The sequence below is a fragment of the Parambassis ranga genome, chromosome 14 (assembly GCF_900634625.1).
Source record: "Parambassis ranga chromosome 14, fParRan2.1, whole genome shotgun sequence".
Classification (NCBI taxonomy): Eukaryota; Metazoa; Chordata; class Actinopteri; family Ambassidae; genus Parambassis; species Parambassis ranga.
In genome coordinates this window covers 5197061-5208135 of record NC_041034.1, presented here as the reverse complement: position 1 = coordinate 5208135, position 11075 = coordinate 5197061, and the positions used below count along the sequence as shown (strand labels likewise).

The following is an 11075-nucleotide window of genomic DNA, read 5'->3' as shown; positions in this document are numbered from 1 at the left end:
TTTTGTAGTTGCTTCCGGCTGGACGGGGTCGGCCACTCCAGCACGGTCTTGACCTTCCCCGGGTCGGGTCTCACCTCTCCTTCCGCCACAACAAAACCTAAAAAAGAAACAGAAGGAGAGTGAAACTCACATTTACCAGCCTTGACAAACAAGCGGTTCTCTAGCAACCGCTGGAGCACTAGCCGAACATGCCGCCTGTGTTCAGCCAGGCTCCGTGAAAACACCAAAATATCATCTAGATATACAAAAACAAAGCGATACAAAAGGTCTCGGAGTACATCATTTATCAGGTTTTGGAAGACTGCGGGGGCATTAGTGAGGCCAAAGGGCATCACCAGGTATTCAAAATGCCCCAGATGTGTGTTAAAAGCAGTCTTCCACTCATCTCCCTCCTTGATGCGCACCAGGTGGTAAGCGTTGCGCAGGTCCAACTTCGTAAAGAAGCGGGCCTGCTGGAGGGACTCAAAGGCGGAGTTCATGAGTGGTAGAGAATAAGAGTTGCGGGTAGTAATGCGGTTAAGTTCCCTGTAATCAATGCAGGGCCTGAGGGTTCCGTCCTTCTTACCCACAAAGAAAAAACCCGCCCCCACCGGAGATGAAGAAGGACGGATGATGCCGGCTGCCAAAGAGTCAGAAATATACTGCTCCATCGACTCCCGCTCCGGCCTGGCCAGGCTATACAGCCGGGCTTTGGGCAACGGGGCCCCGGGCAGGAGGTCGATCGAGCAGTCATAGGGCCGATGAGGTGGGAGGGAGAGGGCCCGATCTTTACTAAAAACTGCAGCCAGGTCATGATACTCGGGAGGGACGAGAGACAGATCAGGAGAGGGCGGCGTCTCCGCTGGGCCAGAAGGGTTCGTGGTCGGGTGCTGAGCTGAGCGCAGGCAGGTGGCATGGCAGTGATCACTCCAGCCGGTGAGGCGGCTGGAGGGCCAATCAATTACCGGGTTGTGCAAAACTAGCCAGGGGTGACCAAGAACTACAGGGTTCTGGGGGGAAGAAAAAACATAAAATCGAATGTGCTCGTGGTGATTTCCAGAAACAATAAGGTGCACGGGGTCAGAAATAAACTTAACAGTGGAAACTAGGCGACCGTTAAGGGAGGTAACAGAGATGGGGGAAACTAAAGGCTCCAGGCGAACACCCACCTGCCTGGCCAGCTCAAGATCAATTAAATTTTGCTCGGAACCAGAGTCAACAAGGGCAAGAACGGAGGTGGATCCCTCCTTGAAAATAAGTGTGGAACTTAGTAGACATGATTTAGAATTCTTGGGCTGCTTACTCCCGCTCATCAGACTGCCCACCGTTACTGATGAGCGGGGGCGTTTGGGCGTTTTGAGCAGTCTGCGACCACGTGACCCCCCTGACCGCAGTAGAAACACTCACCTGACCGTCTCCGTTGCTCCCGCTCAGCCGGGGACAGCCGGCTACGACCCAGCTGCATGGGCTCCTCCACCCGTGAAGCAGCTGGCAGGTCACCTGTGGGGGTAGAAGAAGGACGGGTTAGAGAGGTGGGGGAGTGTTTCCCCGTGCTTTTACAGCAGCGGGAGCAGGGTGATGGTTCCGACCTCGTACGGTCACGTAGTCTATTATCAATACGGGTTACAAGGTTTATCAGCTCATCAAGAGTCTCAGGTAACTCTAAAGAAATTATTCTGTCATTTAGCTTCTCGCTCAAACCGTTGAGGAAGGCTCCGATCAGAGCGGACTGGTTCCAGCCGCTGTCAGCGGCCAAGGATCGAAACTCGATAGCGTAATCAAGGGCGCTCCTTCCTCCTTGATGAATCCTAAACAGAGCCCGGGTTGCCTCCCTACCCGGGCGGGCACGTTGGAAGGCCTGAGAGAGGGCCCTGGTGAAATCAGCGTAGGTGGCACAGGCAGGGGTGCGGCGATTCCACTCCGTGGTGGCCCACTCCTCGGCTCGTCCGGAGAGGCAGGAGATGAGGAAGGAGATCTTGACCTCATCCGTGGCGAAGGCGGAGGGATGACGGCCAAACAGGAGGTTGCACTGAGTGAGGAAGGGCCGGCAGTCACCGGAGTCGCCCGAGAAGCGAGCAGGCGTGGGCACCGGGATCTGGAACGGCGAGGCGGGCGAGGAAGCCAGAGCCGGCGGGGCTGCCTCGGCGCGGTCAGTGGGAGGGACAGCAGGAGCGAGGGTAGAAAGGAGCAGCTGGAACTGCTGGCTGAGGCGGTCGAGCTGGCTCCCCAGGTCAGCGGCTTGGCGCTGGGAGCTGCCCGAGACCTCCACGAGGGACTGGTGGAGGCGGTCCAGCTGTTCCTCCTGCTGCGCCAGTCTTCGGCCCTGAGTGGCCAGCGCCGAGCGTACTGCCTCCGCATCTGCTGCGTCCATAGTGGCCAGTTTGTACTGTCAGGGCTTAGCAAAAAAAGAGGACACAGGCGCAGAATGCGGTGCAGTGCTCTGAGCAGAGTCTTTAATAAAAAGGCCAGGAGGGCAAACAGTCTCAAGACCAAACACAAAATCACACTTGACGTGGGAAAAATGCAAAAACAAAACTAGATCATAAACGAGAGTCCAGAACAAGGCAAGGCAAAGTTACCAGGAGATCGCGAGGTCAAGGCTGGTAATGTGCACCCACATTACCCAAGGTGACGAGACAAACTGGCACCGAGTGCAGGGAGGACGCAGACTAAATACAAAGGAAGCAGGGTAGACAACTAGACACAGGTGTGACACATGAGGGAGGATCAGGTAATCACCAGGAGGAGGAGGGAGAACACAAGGAGGGGGAAGTCAAGACACCTGAAACGAGAGGAGAGTCAGTGATACAGAACTTAACAGGAAATACCAAAATAAAACAGGAAGTAACACAAACCAACCTCAACACAAAAGCCCTGGCTCAAACCTGAAACCCTGACAGAGTAAGCTTCAGTTTCAAATATGTTAAACTGAATTTGCAGAACTGTCTTTATTTTATTCCGCATTAAATTGTTGTAATGTCATATTTATGTACAAACAACAGAAAGATGACTGTGCCAACATTCTTTTTATTAAAACCAAAACTTCTCCATATCCTCAGCAGACAACATTGGCTTCACTTTATTCCTCTGAAATGAAATTCTGTTCCGGTTTGACTGTCCACCAAACTGTGGATGAACCTCGCAGCGACCACCCACAGCTGAGTTGCTGCTGCTGACAGACGGACTGAGACAGCAAGAAAGAATGTGTGATCCAGCCCCGTGTCTCTGTCCACACATCAATGGGCTGTTAGATTGACATTGGCTGACTCATTTAGATTCATAATTGAAGATATCTGGCACTTCGCACTGTAAATTCTCCTGAAAGCCACAGAATGCAAAAGTTTTTGATATGCCCATCATGACTCGTGCATTACAGATCAGATCCAAGAGAAGTTTCACTTCGGCTGGAAAATAACATCCAGGTGTCTGACAAAAAAAAAAATCACATAAGTGTTTAATAAGATTAAATTGAAGTTTTAAATATTTTTTATCTCTATATTTTTAAAAAAAAATGTACCTACTCACAGTTCCAAATTACTTTGTGCACAATTACATTTCATATAGTTTACATTTCAGGGCACTGGCAATATTCTTACAACACCGCCACCACTAAAGCAGGATGAACTTTTCCTGATATAACAGAATAATTTGCCAACACTAGGGTTGGTTTCAGGTTAGAACTAGGGTTAGGGTTAGGAAGGTCACAGAGTTGTGGTTCACCATTACAGAAATGTCTCACTTGAGGCTCTAAGCCTCACGATGGCCGAGACCCTAACCCTAGCTCTGCATTAGGGTTAGGGTTACAGCTAGATCTAGGGATAGAAGAATCTTCATCACTATTATTTAGGGCCCGAGCACCGAATGGTGCAAGAGCCCTATTGAAATGCAAGCGTTTCTTATTATTATACTTGATTATTCTTCCGGCTCCGGCAACGCGATTTTGACCCCTTGAACATGCACAAAAATTCACCAAACTTGGCACAAAATAGTCCCCCGACGAAAATCGCAACTTGCCACTGTCACCATTGGTGGGCGTGGCCACATGACTCTGCAGCGCCCCCTAAAGTGTGAAAAAAAATATTCACCGCAAGTGCTACAGACTTCAGACTCGGTACACTGATGTATCGCCTTGTGACAAGAAAAAAAGCCTCTTGGACAAAAATTCCACGACGTACAGGAAGTCCGCCATTTTGCAAAAACCACGCCATGTTCCAATTTGCACTCCCCGCGGTTTTGTGCCGTCCCCCTAGGGGACTTGCTCCATTGGCCTGAAAATTGGCGGGCGTGGCCACATGGCTCGCCAGCGCCCCCTACTTTGACATGTGGGTTGCACTTTCACCTACACACACGAAAATTGGTACAGACATGTAACACCTGCAGCCGTGAAAAAAAGTCTCCTGGAGGTATCCTCTAAAACGCACAGGAAGTCCGCCATTTTGGAAAAACCACGCCATTTTTGCATTTTTTTCTCCCCACACTTTTACGAACTCCTCCTACTGTATTTGTCCAATCCATCTGAAACTTGATCTGGTTACTCTTAAGGCATTAGGGACCAAACGTTATCAAAAATGCAGCACTTCGCCACACGGTCTGGCTGTGCTGCCACCACGAAGTTGACCCTTCGCCAACGCACAGGAAATAGATGTATTTTTGGCTGTATCTCCCACATACTTCATCCAATGTGGATGAAACTTTACAGTCATGCTGAACATCGGACGCTGCACAGATTGACATGCTGATATGCTACAGTCACTGCGCCTCCTACTGGCCGGAGGACCTGTCTTTTGTACATGTGTGTTTTGCTGTACTCTTCTGCCCTGCAGACCACAGCTCGTGCCGGTACAGCTGGGAGAGAGGCCGTGGGACGATAGGGGAGGCGGCGGCTGCTGGTCCCTCTGACCGCAAGGGCTGCGAGGGCCCGTCATCGTACCTTGCAGCTTTAATTTTACTATTAAAATGTTTCTAAGGTACAGTAAAGAACGACATGTACTTACACAGAGTAAACCATTCCTGATTTGACAAGTTCCAGCACCGGTTTTTTTGATACAAGTTGGGCTATTGTAGACTTGTTCAACTACCTACAATAGATTAAAAATGCTTAAAATCAGAATCAAAAATACTTTATTGATCCCAGGGGGAAATTGCTAAAAAGATCCTCCCCGTCGGGGAATCGAACCCTGGTCTTCCGCGTGACAGGCGGAGATACTGTCCACTATACTAACGAGGACTGACATATATGCTGTTTGTGTGGTTAGGTTGGTAAATGAGTCCTTTGTAACAGGAAAGTTCACCTTGCTTTACTGGTGGTGGTGTTGTGAGAATATTGCCAGTGTAATTACTGTAGTTAATACATATTAAATAACCAATGTAGTTGTATATCAGATAAAAAAAACCTTATTATTATTGCCATTGATTTGACCAAATGCAATAAATGAGTGTGATCTCACTAGATTTGTCTGTGTTCCTAGAATAACTGTCCGGCTGATATAAGGCTGCAAATCACCCCCTCAGAATGTAATAATACATGTAAATTATACATTTCCTGAATCCTTAGAGTCATGCCAATATTCCAGTGTTCATATTTTGTATCTCTCGTGCTTCCTGATGCCACAGGACTAAAACACAATAGAATAATCTAGGCAGAAATGGCAGGACAATATCAGTATGTGATTAAAAGTTTAAAGAGCTCCAGTGTCCACTGTACTTGTCAAATATTTTTCACAAACAAGCTTGAATGAAAGCTCAGTGTCCCCTTTAAAATAATATAACATAATGATACAAAATATTGAAATATGTTCTTAACAAGGGCAAATACCCAAATATGCACCAGTGTCAGAAGTCGAATGTTTTAACTTTAACAGCTGATAACAATCATTTAGCTTCGACTTCAACAGGGTTATCATACCAAAATGTTCTTGCTCCTTTATTTGTGTAAAGTAGAGTTATCAGGCCCCCTCACTCACAGATCAGCAGTCTAAACACATATTACAGGCTTGTCGTTCCCCATTGGCCATAAGACTGGTGGCTCTGCTAAAGCCCCTCACACTGCGGCGGGACATCAGGGATCAAGACAGAATATTCTGGATCCCAGACTCTTGAGCCACTTGGTGACACATCTCCATCCCTGTCCGCTCCCTCTGCACAGCACCAGTTATACCTCTGTTCTCCTTCCCTGACTCCTCGCAGTGACTGACAGCTGCACTGAGCCTTCATTATTGCCACACAAAAGCCATATTTTAAGCCATATTTACCATTTTCCACAGAGGCAGAGATTGATGGAAGGGGGTTGGGGGGGTAGGGGGTTGGGGGGTGTGCACGAGGAAAGCAGGAAGGGAGGGAAAAGCTCCCCAGATGAAAATCCTAAATCAGTATGCCCTGCCGCTGCAGCTGAGGCCGAGGCAGGGATTGCGTTTAATTTATTCTCCTAAACCTGGGAATCAGGCCATCAAAAGGAACCAAACTATCAGGTTTCCTGCACTAAATGGCCCAACAGTGTGATGTGGCCAGCCTGGGATCTGACTTAACCCTTTCGAGGTGGCAGAGGCAACAGCCTTCCACGTCGGACTAATTTATCTCCCAAACCTCTGATGCTGCAGGCGGAGAGACACTTCAGAAAGAAACCTGCGATGCCGTGTGATGGTGACACATCGAGGACATGGTGGCAGTCCCTCCCACTGTTTGGTAGATGCTGGATATCCCTTCTTTAGCCTTGTTTAATGGTTGTGGATCATGGGATTAGAGGACACAAGCTCACAGCAGGCCGTAGTCTGAGTGCTGCCTAGCTTGACTTTTTAGTAACCTGCTGAAATGCCAGCTCAGTCTCTCTTTCTAGGAATTCACACTCAGTGATAGTGTGACTTTACATCCAGTGGCAACATACAGCATCACTGCAGGACATTGTGAGACGAGGACAGGGAGTGTCCTTCATTTTTACATCTGTCTTTGTCCCCTGTCTTCTTGGGTTTTGAGGGATTTGATATAATACATCTTATTTTGTTGACGGAACCTTGTTGAATATTTCATCATCTAATGGGTCGACAATGTAATTTTTTGCAGCTGCACAAACAATCCATCCATTTTTTAACCTGCTATGTCCTTTATTAACAGGGTCACAGGGGGGGACCGGAGCCTATCCTAAGTGCCAATGAGCAAGCGGCTGAGTCCACCCCTACACAGCCACACTCACACCTACAGCCAACACGACAACACACAGTCCAGGGTAACACAATACAACTCAATTAGAGCTGGGGATGAAATTAAACACCAGAAGCACATCTTTAAAGGTTGTTTGTTAGGCTTCATCACAAAATCTGTGTGTGTGTGTGTGTGTGTGTGAGTCAATCAGAGCTGACTGACCGTGGCATATTCCTGGCTGCACACACAAACGGCAACAACTGCCATCAACTTCTGATTCCACTATTGCTAACATCTGCCTTTTTTTCCCGACTGAAATCTGCCCACTTCAAACCAGTGAGCACAGAGAAATATAGAAATGTCTCATGTGAAATAACCATAATTTTTGTAACTTTGGCAGAGAATTGTTTGGTCATGTGGAACGCCATCACTTCAAGTAAAAAGCTGATCCTTGTTTTGCGGTATCAGCCAATATCAACACACAGAAGAATAATCTCTCACGTGTTCTCTGCCAAAAACTGCAGTTAAATTTCAGACCAACAAATTCACTTCAGTGGTTCTTTCAAATGGTGATAAATATACATGAGGTTGTGCAGAAGGAATCTGCTGATGAATATGTATTACCTCACTCTTATGAAACACAACTTAGGCCCAGGGTAGAAGAAATAACTTTTTATATTACAACTAAGGCAGCAGTGATGCCATGATGGCAGGAAGTGGAAGAAAAGACACAAAGGTTTGTATAGTTTTTCTTCACTCTTCTCCTGTGGTCACACTCAGCTCTTCTTGTACTCTAAAGAAATTCAACAATAAGTGATTTATTGTCGTCGAGTCAGGTCTTGCTTTGAGCCCAGATGCCAACGTTTCTCAAAATAACTAATTTGGGTCATTTGAGGTCACATCCAATATTTTTCTTTCCTCATGTGTAAATCCATCTCTTGAGTTCTTCGAAATTATCGAATTTCTCATCGTGCTTTTGTCCTCGGCCACATGAAACCCGGCTCTGACCAAAAACAACCAGAGGCTACCGTTTAAACCGTCGCTGAGAAGCACAAAACACCAACCACGCTCACAAATATACTTCACAGAGGCTTTATTTCCTGCTCGACTCAGAAACCAGGTCCACCGCAGAGGGTTTAGGGAGGTTTTTATTAACTTATTCAAACATGGGAAGCAGTCTGGGACACAGGTTTCCCAAAGTGAGGTCCCTGGACCTTTAGGAGTCGCAGTGTAAGCTGTGTCCCGATCCACACAGCATACTGTGACACGTGGTGTGTTTGTACTGGAAAAGATGAAACCTTTGATTTTTGAATTTTCTATTGATGTGTACTGTCGTTCCACAAAGGAAAAAGAACAGCTGGTATAAATTTAATAATAGAAAGTGGTGATGCAGTGTTAGGAAAAAACTAAAATCATCATTTAATTATTTTTTTTTGTATTTTTTTTTCTTATTAGCCAGCTGGTTAGACGATGACTTGTTTACTGGATGAAGTTATCTTTTATTTAAGCACTCATTTCTTACCCTCTTATCTCTAAAACATTTCTGAAGGTACATTTAGTACAAAAAAGAACCTAGCAGTCACATATATTGATTTATTTATACTGACATCATAACTGACACAGAGTCTCCTATTAGGCCCATTAAACAGTGGAGATTATTCTGATCCTCATCAAAAGCTGTAAAAATATTGGGGGGATACCTCTAGGGTAGGAGGGTCTAGGGGTCTACTTAATGAAGTAGATGCCATAAAGCTTAACTGTCTTTTCTTTGTGAGATATTAAATAAAAACTCCTATTTACTTTAAGCAATGATGACAAATACAAAACAAACTGAAAATGAAACAGTTTAGTCGATCTAATGGTGGTACTACACTAACAGATTATTATAACAAAATAGGTTTATATCTGTTACTTTCTACCTCTGTGCCACCATGATTATAACAACAAAACACATATTTCTGTTTCACTGTATTCCCAATTAGACCATCGGCAGTACTGTCAGAATTTAGAGAAAGACTTCATAAAACAGATCAGATTAAACAGATTAGAAACAGATTACTCAAATCTTTGTGTAATGTCACCCCGCACCACAAGATGGTGTAGTGAGCCGATCCTTGCTCTATTGTTGCTTCAACGGTAGCGTGGCCGAGCGGTCTAAGGCGCTGGATTAAGGCTCCAGTCTCTTCGGGGGCGTGGGTTCGAATCCCACCGCTGCCAGAAATTTTTTTTTAAGATTACCATAAAGTATCTACATATGTAGAAGTGACGCTCATTGTAATAATGAGCAGCAATTTGTATGAAGTGCTTCATTTTGACCTGTCATTATTAATGTTGACTGACAGGACATGTAATTAATGAATGAAACAATAAACACGGTGATAGCTAGAGCTCCTGTTAAGTGACCATTAAAGAGCTTTATTAAAGGGCTAATCAGCTAGATTCTGTTTTTAGCCTAGCTTGAGGTCCTTCTGCTAATATAAACTCCACATATGTCTCTACTCCAACCACTTCCATCAGGTGGAGCTCAGGGTCACAGCAGTGAGTCTGTGGGTAACATTTTAGGCGTTTGTTGGTTGTTGGATGATTTCTATGAAGGTAGACCTGAATAATCAAATGTCTATGCTTCAGAAATCAAACCAAGAATGAAGTGGAGAAAGATGAATTACTCCACAGTTTATTTTTTACAGATTCTTCCTTTAATCTGGTTGATTAAACTACAATCAGAATATTTTAGACTCAGTAAGGCCACAAAGTCAACATGTGTTCAAACAAACATATTTCTTGTTGAAAGTTGGAGAAATTACCTCTTCTAATTAGACACTTAATTCCTGCTGTCTGAAAGCAGTAGCAGTTAGATTCAGACTGTTGTTGTTAGCAGGCTCCAGCCATAAAGAACATAATATTGCCTTCTTCTTATGAACACAATGAAAAGCGAGGGCAGATCTCTGATGACCAGCTCCTTACCCCTCATCTCCTCTCCTCCTTGATCTTCCCACACTGTTTGCTTTACTTTATTTTCTGTTTTTTCTCCCCCTCCCCCTGTAATTTTTTCGTGCAAAGAATAAAATTTCATCTGCGCGGGCTCTGGGAAAGGCGGCCCTCGGATTGGCCCTTGCCCGTACAGATGCTTTGAATTTACGGGGCTTTTCTGCCTGCTAGTAGAAGCAGGGAGGGATGGATGGATGGATGGATGGATGGATGGGGAGAAAAAGATGGAAAGGGGGTGGGTGGGGGGGTGGGACCTGCCTGTATTTCCTGGGGATTAGGCGTCAGATGGGCGCCCTCAGAGGAGGTCTCAGGTCCCGGCCTCCCTGGATGGCTGGGAAACTGACCCCCATCTGACTCTTCCCTGTTCCCTACCAGCATGTAGCCCCAGGACAGGACCAAGGCCTGCGTTTGATAACCACTGCCTGCAAGGAAGTTATCAACATTTCAGGTGTATTACTTCAGGTTTTTTTTTAGATTTGAATCTAAAAAAATCACAGATTAACCGTTTAACTACGTCAACGGCCTGTTTATGTGACAGCAGAACTACAGTTGATGCATTCATACGGCTCAAGAGTCAATTTACAATGTGCTTCTGTCGAATCGATCACATGACTCTGGCTGCTTGCTTATTAGTGTATTTTGGATTATTGTTTTGGTTTAATGATCCCTATCTCTACAGTATCGGTTCACTCCTTTTGCTCTTTTCTAGGCCTTCACCTGGCCAGACAAATATAGCTACCAGCTCAGTTTTATATTCAGGATATGTCATAATGTTGGTTTTGTTGTGGTTTCAGTTTTAAATTGTGTCAATTATCTGGGTAGACATGTCAGCTGAAAATCTAAAATTCTCCTCCTGAGTCTTTAATCCATGAAGTTCTGTTCTGTTCTGTACGTACACTTAAATGTGCACTTTCATGTGTGTCATGTCGCTAATAGCAGCCAAGTTAAAGCTGTAAATGACACTGAAAACTGCA

The 11075-nt window shown here is 45.6% G+C and overlaps 1 non-coding gene across 1 annotated transcript; it reads left to right on the top strand.

Annotated features, from left to right (window-relative positions):
- Positions 1 to 9248: 9248 nt before the first annotated feature.
- Positions 9249 to 9330, top strand: trnal-aag (transfer RNA leucine (anticodon AAG)). The gene has a single exon. It is a non-coding gene; the product is annotated as a tRNA-Leu (tRNA).
- Positions 9331 to 11075: the final 1745 nt, after the last annotated feature.